We start from the raw sequence: 12,003 nt of genomic DNA, 5'->3' as shown, positions 1-12,003 counted from the left end.
GCTTCTGTCTGTTTCAGATTGTTGTGAGTGTTAATCTAATCTACTGCTCATCATCATGAAGAAAGTCTTCAAACTTTCAAGTTCAAGCTAGCAGTGATATCACCATGTCTGTGAATGAGGACGATACACCGATGGACTGGAATAAGTGTCTCATCTGCCAGGAAAGCACCAGTGAGAAACTCACGTGCCCAGCAGACTTTGCAGAAAGGTTCCAAGGAGCTGGGTATACGTCTATTGTTCAAACTTTATCAGCATTCAACGAACTCGGTTGCTTGCCACCAAAGCTTAAGTTGACTCGAATGGACGATGGTAATGGACTGGAGAAAACTTTTTCAAATAGGAAAGCAAAATTTCATAAAACATGCAGACTTAAATTCAAGCAAAATGAACTCAAACGTGCAGCTAAGCGGAAGATATGTGTAACGGACAAGAGTTCCTCTTCTGGTGAAAAGGAAAAATTCAAACGTCAAAAGGTCTCCAGGACTGGTGATGCTGTTACCCATTGTTTCATCTGTGAGAAGCCCGCATCTGATGCCCTACCTCTCCATAGAGCCTCAACGTTTGGCCTTGACACTCGAGTGTGACAGTGTGCAATTAATCTACAAGATGAGCGTCTGTTGGCAAAGCTCAGTGAAGGAGACTTAATCGCTACAGAGGCTGAGTACCACAGCCAATGCTTAGTGTAATTGTATAACAGAGATCGAGATAGACCAACAACATCACATGACGAATGCAACACAAATATTGCTCATAACACTGCATTTGCTGAACTTATTTCATACATGCAAACTGCTCTTGAGGATGACAACATTGCCCCTGTTTTCAAACTATCTGTATTGAAAAAACTATATACTGATAGAGTTAACCAGCTGGGAGAGGGCTCCTCTGTAGTTCACTCTACACGATTCAAAAATAAAGTTCTAAGCTACTTTCCTGAGTTAGAAGCGCACAATGAAGGTCGCGATGTGCTTCTTGTCGCCAATGCAAATATTGGTAAATCGCTAAGAAGTTCGTGCCAGCTCGACGGTGACAGTGAAGCAGTGTTCATCTCTCGTGCTGCAAACATTGTTCGTAGAGACATGTTAAGAATGAAATGCTTACCATTCAGTGGTTCATTCAAAGAGGATTGTCAAGAAAATTCTGTGCCTCACTCACTGCTGATGCTGGTCACAATGATCATGTATGGGACAGATATCCAAAACCAAGAAAACTACTTGTCACAGCCAGCTTTGTCTGTATCACAATTGATGACATATAACAGCTGTGTGCGTCGACGACAACAACCATCATTGGAAACAAGACATACTGAACAGCATGAGACACCACTTCCACTATTTCTCGGATCATTGATCCACTCAAGGACAAGATCTCGCGATCTAGTTGATACACTTTATAGGCTTGGATTGTCAGTTTCATACGACTGTGTGCTAGGCATGTCTGCAGATCTAGGAAACTCTGCCATTAGCCACTTTGAAAGTATTGGAACAGTGTGCCCACCTGCACTCCAAATTGGAGTATTCACAACATCAGCAGTCGACAACATTGACCATGACCCGACAGCAACAAGTGCGCATGGATCTTTCCATGGAACGGGCATCTCCTTGTTTCAGCACCCTGACACTGAAAATTGTGGGACTGAGCAAATGCGCATACCTTTCACAAAATCTGGCAAGAAGGTCATGAACTATGTACGGAGGCAATTCACAGGCTCTGTTTGCCATGTTGATGTGGTATTTGATGTATACAGAGAAGATAGTCTGAAGGCCGCCACAAGAAAGAAGAGAGGGAAGGGCATACGGATAAGAGTGGAAGGAAACAAGAAGCTGCCTGGAAACGGTTTACAATTCCTACGGGAAGATGATAACAAGACAGAACTTTTTAATCTCCTGAGTCAACGAGTGACAAATGAAACATTTCCTGGTATAGTGGTCATGACTCACAGAGAAGAGCTGCGTTGTTCAGAGACAATTGACTCAGACTGGTTGTCCCCTTCTACACAGGAGGAAGGAGACACAAGAATGCTGCTGCATGCAGCAGATGGGGCCAGGCAAGGTTGCAAGAACATCTTGCTTAGAACTGTTGACACAGATGTAGTTGTACTAGCCGTCAGTCTTGCTCACAAGCTTGACAGTGCACAGCTAACTGTAGCATTTGGAATGGGAAAATCGTTCCGTTACCAAGACGCAACTCACATGGCACAGACGCTGGGAAATGATAAGTGCAATGCAATACTTGCTTTTCATGCACTGACAGGGTGTGACACCACATCCAGTTTCACCGGCATAGGAAAAAGAACAGCCTGGTCATAATGGAATGCGTTTGTTGATGTCACGCCAGACTTGTGCAGACTTGCACAGACTCCAACAACAGCTAGCATAACCCAGCTTCTCCCAAACATCGAGAGGTACATTGTGCTTATGTACGACCGTGGAAGCTCTGATGATAATGTGAACATGGCATGGAAGACTCTGTTCACACAGAAAGGCAGGAGCATTGAAAACATACCTCCGACTCAAGATGTTCTCTATCAGCATCTACTTCGAGTTGGTTATCAGGCTGGCCATGTATGGGGTCAGGCCCTGCTAAAAGCACCTCACCTGCCCAGCCCAGCAGAGTTTGGATGGATGCGAAAGAACAATTTGGCCGAATGGGAAGTGATGTGGAGGAACCTGCCCCCTGCTGGTGCAGCATGCCGTGCTGTTATTAAGTGTGGCTGTATTAAAGGCTGCAGAGGAAGATGTAAATGTGCGGAAGAAAATCTACCCTGTGCATTACTCTGCAAGTGCGGTGGTTGTGAGCGAGAAGGGTGACAAGAGAACGGTTGACATTGAAACATGAGTGTTCTTGGACGTTATTGTTCTATCTCATGCACACCAAAAAACTTTTGTACTACTACAGTGTAATTTTCTGAAGTGTTTTCCTAAATGAAAGGAAAATAACACTTTGTACAAATAAACTAGTTTATCGAAACCAGTTTGTGTTACTTTATTCCTGGAATTTTGCATTTTTCCCCTCCAAATGCCCTTAAAGTAACACATAGAGGTCCCCAAAACAATCAAAAATGAATATTTATGTTATCATATATAATCCTTGGTGATACTTTAGTGTGCAGATGATATTAAAATAACAATTTGATATTTTCTGATGTAATATAAATTTATTCTAGCTAAATAATGATTCTGACTAGCGGCCATTTTTAAAATGGCCGCCACGGGTGACACAGGACAGATCCAGAATGCCTCCAATCTTTAAAATGTTCCCCATAATGTCTAGTATTAGTGTACCAAGTTTCATGCTTTAATCATAAAATGCACGATTATTCACCTATCCGCTGGACTAAATGGCTTTCTTCACTATCTCATAATCTGCACATTGGTCAATCGGTAAAGCTGAAAATATATCTTGAGCTTTACCCACCAGAACACTTTGCACTAACATAGTCCAGGACCCCACAGGCCATTTTAGCATTTTTTTTTTTTTTTTTGTATACTAAATCGAGGCACTCGAGGCAATCGAGGCATTCTTGAGCCACCTTCTCAAAATGAAAAAAAAACTTGGCTACCTCCTTTTCATTAAAGGGTGGAACGAGTCTCACATGCCTACCAACATCCCAAGAGTTCTCACTAGTTGTCGAATTAGCCGGCATGGATACTACTTCTCTCCGTTCTCCCAGTAATTCCAGCTCCTTGAGTTTAAGTTCCTTCTGATACTCCATGTCCCGTTCCTTTAACTCCCTTTCGGCTCTCCTTTCCTCGGCTCTTTCCTCGGCTCTTCTCTCATCGAGTTCCTTTTCAGCTCTCCTTTCCTCTGCTCTTTCCTCTGCTCTTCTTTCCTCGAGTTATCGTTCCTGTTCTGCTCTTTCCTTTGCTCTTCTTTCCTCGGCTTCCTTTTCAGCTCTCCTTTCCTCTGCTCTTTCCTCTGCTCTTCTTTCCTCGAGTTCTCGTTCCTGTTCTGCTCTTTCCTTTGCTCTTCTTTCCTCAGCTTTCCATTCCAACTCTTTTAACCTTTCCTGGCTCTGCAGTTGCATCTCCTTTTTCTGCTGCTCCACATTTCCTTTTTCCTCGGGTAACCAATCCAAGGCTACCTCTTCCCATGTTCCTTGTCCCACTAGAGACTCCACCACCAATGTCTGAATCTCTGCTTTCTTCATACTAACTCGGACCTCCAAGTTAAAATATTTGGCCAATATCATGAGTTCAGATCTTTTTAACGCCTGGAACTGTGCCTCATTAGGGACGCCGCAAAGTTTTCTGCGTCAAACACCATGGTGACTATCAGTTAGCACCTGTTAACCTTCACACAAAAAAATTCCAATTTTTGAAAAAATTTGGGAATGTTAGAAAATTCCAAATTTGGGAATTTTGGGAACGTTTGGGAATTCGATCCCGGACGGGCCGCCAATTTCTGTTACGTGGTCCTCCCCAAACCCCGGTCACGGTGTACCTCCGAGCCCCGAGAGGAGTCACGGCAGAAAGATGTGTTATTCTGTATGTCAAAGATCAATGGTGAAACCACACCAATTGTTACCAATAAACAAGTATTGTATTAAGGTCACACAAGAATAACAGCAAAAACAATATTAATCAATTGTACAACCAATATATCATTCCTATGATGGTACCATCAGTTTTGTACAATATAACTCACTGTGCTCCAAGTGAGCGAAAAGAACATTCCCCAATGTCTCTATCCCGGCATCAAGCCAAAGTCGATCCACACTCCAGTGATCGTCAGAACGATGTCGTATCGAGACCAGAATCCCATTCAGTTGACAGTCACACTGCCAAAGATGGGCAAAGGTGTCCTCAAGAGGCGACTGGGAAATCACACCTTCGGGTATGGATATTCAACGGCCCCCCACACGGCGAACCGCAAATTCCCACTCGAAATCCACGTCACACATGCAAACCAGGCTAATGGCTGGATGCGTTGAAATGGTTGGAGCGAGGTGAAAAACCTGGAGCGATGCGAAATCAGGCGCGAGACAAAACAGCCAATGGTCCGTTCTCGAGACGTAACGGCACTTCAATGATTCTCTTCGGAATCAACCGCAAAACCTGTCACGCAGGTTTATCTGTCACAGCGATAACAACTCTGTCGCAGGAATCCCTTTCCCAGGAAACCCCAAAGTTCGCTCGTGACCCCCGTTCGCCAGCGTTTGCTCCAGACCTCCAAGCAGCTCGGCTCCTTCTCCGACCTCACTCGCTCCGCCTCCTTTTTCTCTTTTTTCCTCCTCTTCTGGTTTTCTATCCGGTTTCCGGTTTCTTTTAAAACATTAACTTATTTTACCTTTTGAAACAGATCTCCATTTCACTTAAACGATAACAATAATAGTACATGCAACCAAAAATGTTTACAGTGGATGAGAACCACAACAACGAAAGTGACGAATCCGTAACAGTATATGGAAAAAAATAATTATATATTGTTGCGGTTCTATGCTGCCCTACCTCCCCTTACAAAGGGGGGATTAATCCCCTCATTCTTTCTGGGCCTGGCGGAACCGAGACTTGCAACGTCCCTTCCGGACAAACGCGGAGTAGGGTCTCGGGACCACTCGGTCCGGTGTGCATTCTTTCTCGCATACTGTACTTGCACCTGCACACCTAGGCGCACTCATACCTTCGACACACTCTGTTACACACTTTTCCTCCACACACTCCTTTACCGCACACTCTTTCATACGTACTCTGTAACGTCCATGGGTGTGCACTCTCCTGGTACACACCCAATAACACGCTCTGGTGTGCATTCTCTCTCACTCTCCTCGGCCATCGCACACTCTTTTTCCATACACCCTTCTCGTGCACATTCCGTCATATACTCGCGCTCCGGTGCACACTTCTCTCGCACACGCGCACCAGTCACCCTCGTACACCGCACCACGGACCTTCCACGACCGCCCGGGTTTCGTCTCGATCCCAAGCGCGCCAAAAATCTTTTCCCGCCAAACACATTCCCGCTCACCTTAGGGACCTTCTTCTCCGGCAGCAGCACCTGCAAACTTTTATTGGGGTTAGCAAGCCCGACATCACGATGCAAACACGAACTTTGCACATATTCCATCACTTCCTCCTGCGATTCATTTCCCAACTCTACTGTCTCTTCGGCCCCAATTTCAATTATAATCATTTCTTTTATTTCTTCTATTTGAATTATTTCCTCGACGACCGCCGGCGCGCGTAAAATTTTTCTGTCCAATTCGGTGGCCGTCGGCTTTTCTACACCCCGAGTCGCGATTTCTATTCCCTCGGTCAATTTAGCCGCGCTTTGCTCTACCTCGCTCTGCACACGTTCCTCACACCACGTTACCTCGTTGCGTCCTAATGCGACCTCCTCGCTCAGCTTGCGCCTTATGTCCTTCCCCATGTCTTTTATTTCTTTCTTTGACGCCACCCTCATTTTTTCCAATTCGTTCCTTTGGGTGTCCATTTTGTTTTCCAGCCCCTTTTTTACCTCTTCCAATTCCCGGGTGGATTTGTCACCTTGGGCGTCCATTATTTCTTTTAATTCTTTGGTGGATTTGTCCCCGTTACACCTTGCTTCGTCCCTCATTTCTTTCATTTCTTTGGTGGATTTGTCCCCGTTACGCCTTGCTTCGTCCCTCTGCATTTCTATAGATGCTCGTAGTTGCTCTACGAGTAAATACAGGTCCCAACCCGCTGGTGCCGCAGGCTCGGCTCTCGCTGCCGCGTGCGAGGCGCCGCCATTTTCTACCCCTACTGCCGGCCCCTCATCAATGTCCTCCTCTTCTCCCAATTCTTCCCGTGGGTCCTGGGCCATTAATTCCTCCTCATCTACCTCATTTTCTACCCCCACCGGCATTCGACCGTCTTGGCTAGCCATGGCACGAATTTAAAATTTTGATTTTAGAAACTAAATTTCATCCACTCGCAATTTCAAGTGCGTGAAGCGCACTCCAGGTCCAATCCACACTCCTGACACCAATTGTTGCGGTTCTACGCCGCCCTACATCCCCTTACAAAGGGGGGATTAATCCCCTCGTTCTTTCTGGGCCTGGCGGAACCGAGACTTGCAACGTCCCTTCCGGACAAATGCGGAGTAGGGTCTCGGGACCACTTCTCGCTCATACCTAAGTCCCCGCGCTGCCCTGGAAGCGAGGAAGCAAGCCGCACACGAACCACGTGTGGTTTGAGTACGCCGAGCGGATTGAGTACCATGTGGTCCGTGCAGTCTTAATTAGTGGAACCCGATTCGAGTGATCCTATTCGTACCATGCTTAGCCAATCAAGAAACCACTGAAATTATCGAATGGAAGAAAGGAAGAACACAGGTTTAATTATTCCCACACGTATGTACAATGATCATGGACGCAGAGACACAGAGCAGCCTTAGACAATCTTAACTTATCCCTTGGACTCGGGCCCGTCACACACTCACACAGGGAATTGCAGATGGGTTGATGTTCCCCAACGCGTCGACGTGGTCGTCCAGAGACGGTCCCCGTCCGGCCCTCCATGGCCCCAGCACGTCCCGTGAAGATGGTAGCAGGCGATGGCAGGAAGTCGTAGCGCGTCTCCCGAACAAGGCAAATGACGAGGTGGAACGCAAAGGGTGGGACTTTCAGCACGGCTGGCGATTACACAGCCGTTTTCCTCACTCGCGCGTCTTAAATGCACTGCATATCGGATCATGCGCGTCTGGCTGCGCCCGCGTGTCTTTCACAGTTCGCTGCCAACTCTTCTTCCTCGATCCTCTGAGCTGGTGAGTGCGCGCGAGTTCTTTAGCGCGCCCTTTCGCCAATCCGTTTCGCGCATGTACTTTGACACTCTCCCCTTGCGAGTCCTTTCAGGCAGCAGTCCTGACGCAAGTCCTTCTCATTAAGTGTTCCCGCGCTAGTCCTTTCGAGGGCTTTGCGCAGCGGGTTTTATAGCTACGCCCCCCCCCCCCTCCGAACCTTCTGGATCCCTCTCGAACCCTCTCACCATGCCCTGTGACGCCACACCACCGCCACCACCTCTCAGCTCTGATTGGCGGCTCGTGCTTACCGTCAGCGCTTCTGCCGCTCCGCCCTCGGCTCCGCCCCGGTCCTCCTAGCCTGCCTCGTATTAACTGGTCCAAAATGAACCAACGTTAGCGCAAAAGGGCATGAGGCTACAGACGCTGGATTGTTGGTGACAGTAGGGCCTATTCTCTTGGCTCTACTCAACGCAGAACTAACAAATGGAAAGGAACTAAGCTCACAAATACTAAGATATAACTATACTATCGCGAGGCTACATGTTGCTTGTGTGAATAACTATGAGGGGCAAATTTTAACTTTTATTAAACTCACTGTACAAACTCAAAACCGCAACATTATATAGGTCTCGGATAACGTCGCAGTTTTTAGGAACGAATCCACGACGTAAGTCGGGGACTTGCTTTATACACATTGTTAAAAGTAAATAATGACGGATCTTTTATTTCACAATGTTGCGAGATTCCCGGAACGCCTCGGACAAATAACTTTATAATGACATGGGTTTTATGGTCCTTGGTTGAGTCATGAAGAGAAAATAGTCGGAAACACACCGCTGCCTCGATCGCTCACGAAAATAATAAATAACCTTGGTTTGAAGCAAAAACATACGCTGACTACCTATATATATACAGTCTCGTGAAAAAGTAAGTACACCCCATGTAAAGTTTTGACTTTTTCAACATATTTCAACATACAGCTATTTGATCTTCATTTCAACAATATTAAAAGATAAAGGTGATATAATATAACAAATATCATGAAACATTTACATTTTGTAGTCCATTGTATTATTTAAATAAACATAAATGCAAATTTCGCATGTAGAAAAAGTAAGTACACCCTTACATTTATCACTACTTCAAATACCTAAAATAACAATCAGGTGCACCAACTCAGGTGCAAATGATTAGAACATCGTTAGAGAGGATCTTGGAGGAACCTGTCTTATTTAAACCTCAGACATTTAGTTTGGTTTGCTCTTTGTTGTTGAAGTGTGCGGCGTCACCATGCCTCGATCAAAAGAGCTCTCTGAGGCCTTCAGAAAGAAGCTTATAGATGCCTACGAGTCTGGGAAGGGATTTAGAAAGATCTCTAAACAATTTGAAATCAATCATTCGACTGTCCGGAAGATCATCTACAAGTGGAGAAGATTCCAAACAACTGCCAACTTGTTCAGGCCAGGCCGCCCCAGCAAGTTCAGCCCGAGAGCAGACCACAAGATGCTGAAAGAAGTTTCTAAGAACCCCAGAATGTCATCACGGGACCTACAGGTAGCTCTTGCCACTGATGATGTCAAAGTGCACGAGTCTACCATTAGAAAGAGGCTGCACAAATTTGATCTACATGGGAGGTGTGCCAGGAGGAAACATTTGCTGTCCAGAAAGAACATCAGGGCAAGACTAAAATTTGCCAATGAACACCTAGGCAAAGACCAGCACTTCTGGAACAATGTGCTCTGGACAGATGAGTCAAAGGTAGAGCTATTTGGCCACAGTACCATAAGACATCTTTGGCGAAAACCAAAGACGGCATTTGACCACATGAACCTGATACCAACTGTAAAGCATGGTGGTGGAAATATTATCGTTTGGGGCAGGTTTGCTGCATCAGGGCCTGGGCAGCTCACCATCATAGAATCCACTATGAATTCTTCATTGTACCAGAGGGTGCTTGAGGATAATGTGAGGCCATCTGTCAGAGAGTTGAAGCTCAACCGAGGGTGGACCTTGCAACATGACAATGACCCTAAACATACCAGTAAATCCACCAAGGAATGGCTGAAAAGAAAGAAATGGAGGGTTCTGGAATGGCCAAGTCAAAGCCCGGATCTAAATCCCATCGAGATGTTGTGGGGGGATTTGAAACGAGCTGTGCATGCAGGAAACCCCTCAAACATCGCACAGCTGAAAGAATTCTGCATGGAGGAGTGGGCAAAAATTTCTCCCAGTCGATGTCAGAGACTGGTAGACAGTTATAAGAAACGCCTACTTGAGGTTGTTTCTGCCAAAGGGGGCAATACCACCTATTAGAGCCAAGGGTGTACTTACTTTTTCCACATGCGAAATTTGCATTTATGTTTATTTAAATTATACAATGGATTACAAAATGTAAATGTTTCATGGTATTTGTTGTATTATATCACCTTTATCTATCAATATTGTTGAAATGAAGATCAAATAGCTGTATGTTGAAGTATGTCGAAAAAGTCAAAACTTTACATGGGGTGTACTTACTTTTTCACGTGACTGTATATATATATATGTACTAGCGAGATGCTCCTGCTACGCATGGGTGGGAGGCCATAAGCAAGCAGACAATGCAAAAACGGTTAATGCCAAAGCATGAAACCAATAAGTTCCAAATTCCTGTCGCACCTTCAGTTGCACGTCAGACATGGACAGCAGGTTCAAGATTGACGTAGGTTAAAAAAAAAAGACGAATGTGAAACCATGGAACCAATAAATTCCACATTCTTGTGCCATCTGTAGTCGAACATCAAGCATGGACAGCAGGTTCGTGAAGGACTTCCACGAAAAACGTACCTGTTTGAATGGTCCATACCCAGTTAATGGCGAATCTGCATATGGCGATCCGCGAATGGCATGCTTAGAAAGTAGAAACCTCACGGCATTTCGTCATTCACTTGAACTCAATATCTTCATTTTCATTCCAAACAGTATAACTCCAATCACAAATTAAATAGCATTAATATAAAAAATAAACTCTTACCAACATTCGTGATGTGAATATAAACAAATATTTAAATCCGGATGTGAAGTAGTTCCACATGGTTGGGTGAATAAAAGTACGAATTTAAAATCGTAATTGTATTCACTCAATTCCAAACGTCATTCCAAAATTGATACTTTAACAAAATAATGTTTTAAATGACAGCCCCAAAAACCAAAACCCCAAAACGGGACCCCAAACGGGTTTGGGACCCCAAAACGTTCCACATGAGGTTTTGCGCAGCAAGCCCCAAAACTGAGGGAGTAGTTTGGGGACAGACAGACACTCCTGTTTTATAATATAGATCATGTTTTTGAACTCGTCACATGACATCATACATAAAGACCGTCACATACAGCATGGACAAGTTCAACATACTGTTACAGCCGTTGGGTTTGTTGCGTTACCCGGTTCGAATCTTGATGAACTGTGTCAAAGCTGTCACAGCAGTGGACTGTTTCTGTCCTTCTGGGTTGGATCACTGGCCTGTCTGCCATGATACCGTACCAATTGGAACAATCAAGCCAGTCGATGTGTCACGGTGATCGGTGCTGTACTCCCATTCTCTAAGAGCGACAGAGCAGAGTTGCTGGGTGCAGGCATGGCCTTCTTCTGGGCGCCATTTACCTGAACCGAATTTCTACTTTAACGGACATGTATAATTATAATCGTGATCAGGAACCCTCGAAAGCACAGATTGTTTTTAAAATGTATTGGCACATGGGGTGGGTGTACAAAAAAGAAGCAACACAATTAATGAACCCCAAAAACCAAAGTACGTGCCCACGGGCCAACACACAAATGGTGTATTCCCGAACAAAAATAGTCTTTAAGGCCTTTATCATACCACAGGAGATAGATAGGAGATAGAATGGACAAGGTGGAAATACCCAGGCTGTGCTCGGCGCAGGATGCAGCAAGTGTAACATGGCCGAAGCAACCTTGGCATGGCTGGATCGTTCTGGTAAGATGATATGGGAGCTCAGACAATCGCGGCAAGTTCCAGAGGCCTCGCTAGGAGGTGGGCGAGGGCGGTAGTGGAGTTTTGGATGGGGCGGGGGATAAGCACCGAGTAGCCGGGGGTGTGCCTATCATGCCAACTATGCACAAAACCCACACGGCCCTTTACCCACTCTTTTCCAAGGTCCCACTCTTTTCGCTCCAAATTGCCTCCACCTTTATCCCACCTGGCTTCGCTCCACCCCATGAAGTGGAGCTCCATGTTGGCCACCCTGCTCTTATTGGCATTCCGGTCATCTATCATGGAGCACCCCACCTTTAATGGGCTT

General features: G+C 45.5%; 1 protein-coding gene across 1 annotated transcript in view; it reads right to left on the bottom strand.

Annotated features, from left to right (window-relative positions):
• Positions 1–11,741, bottom strand: part of LOC137432534 (angiomotin-like protein 1) — a 92,782-nt gene extending 81,041 nt beyond the window's left edge. The window contains exon 1 of the mRNA XM_078783332.1: positions 11,605–11,741. The gene's annotated coding sequence lies outside the window, so the exon portion shown is untranslated. The remainder of the gene's footprint in view (positions 1–11,604) is intronic.
• Positions 11,742–12,003: the final 262 nt, after the last annotated feature.

This window comes from Myxine glutinosa, chromosome 8, assembly GCF_964187855.1.
Source record: "Myxine glutinosa chromosome 8, kmMyxGlut1.1, whole genome shotgun sequence".
NCBI lineage: Eukaryota > Metazoa > Chordata > Myxini > Myxiniformes > Myxinidae > Myxine > Myxine glutinosa.
This window is presented reverse-complemented; position numbering and strand designations above follow the sequence as displayed.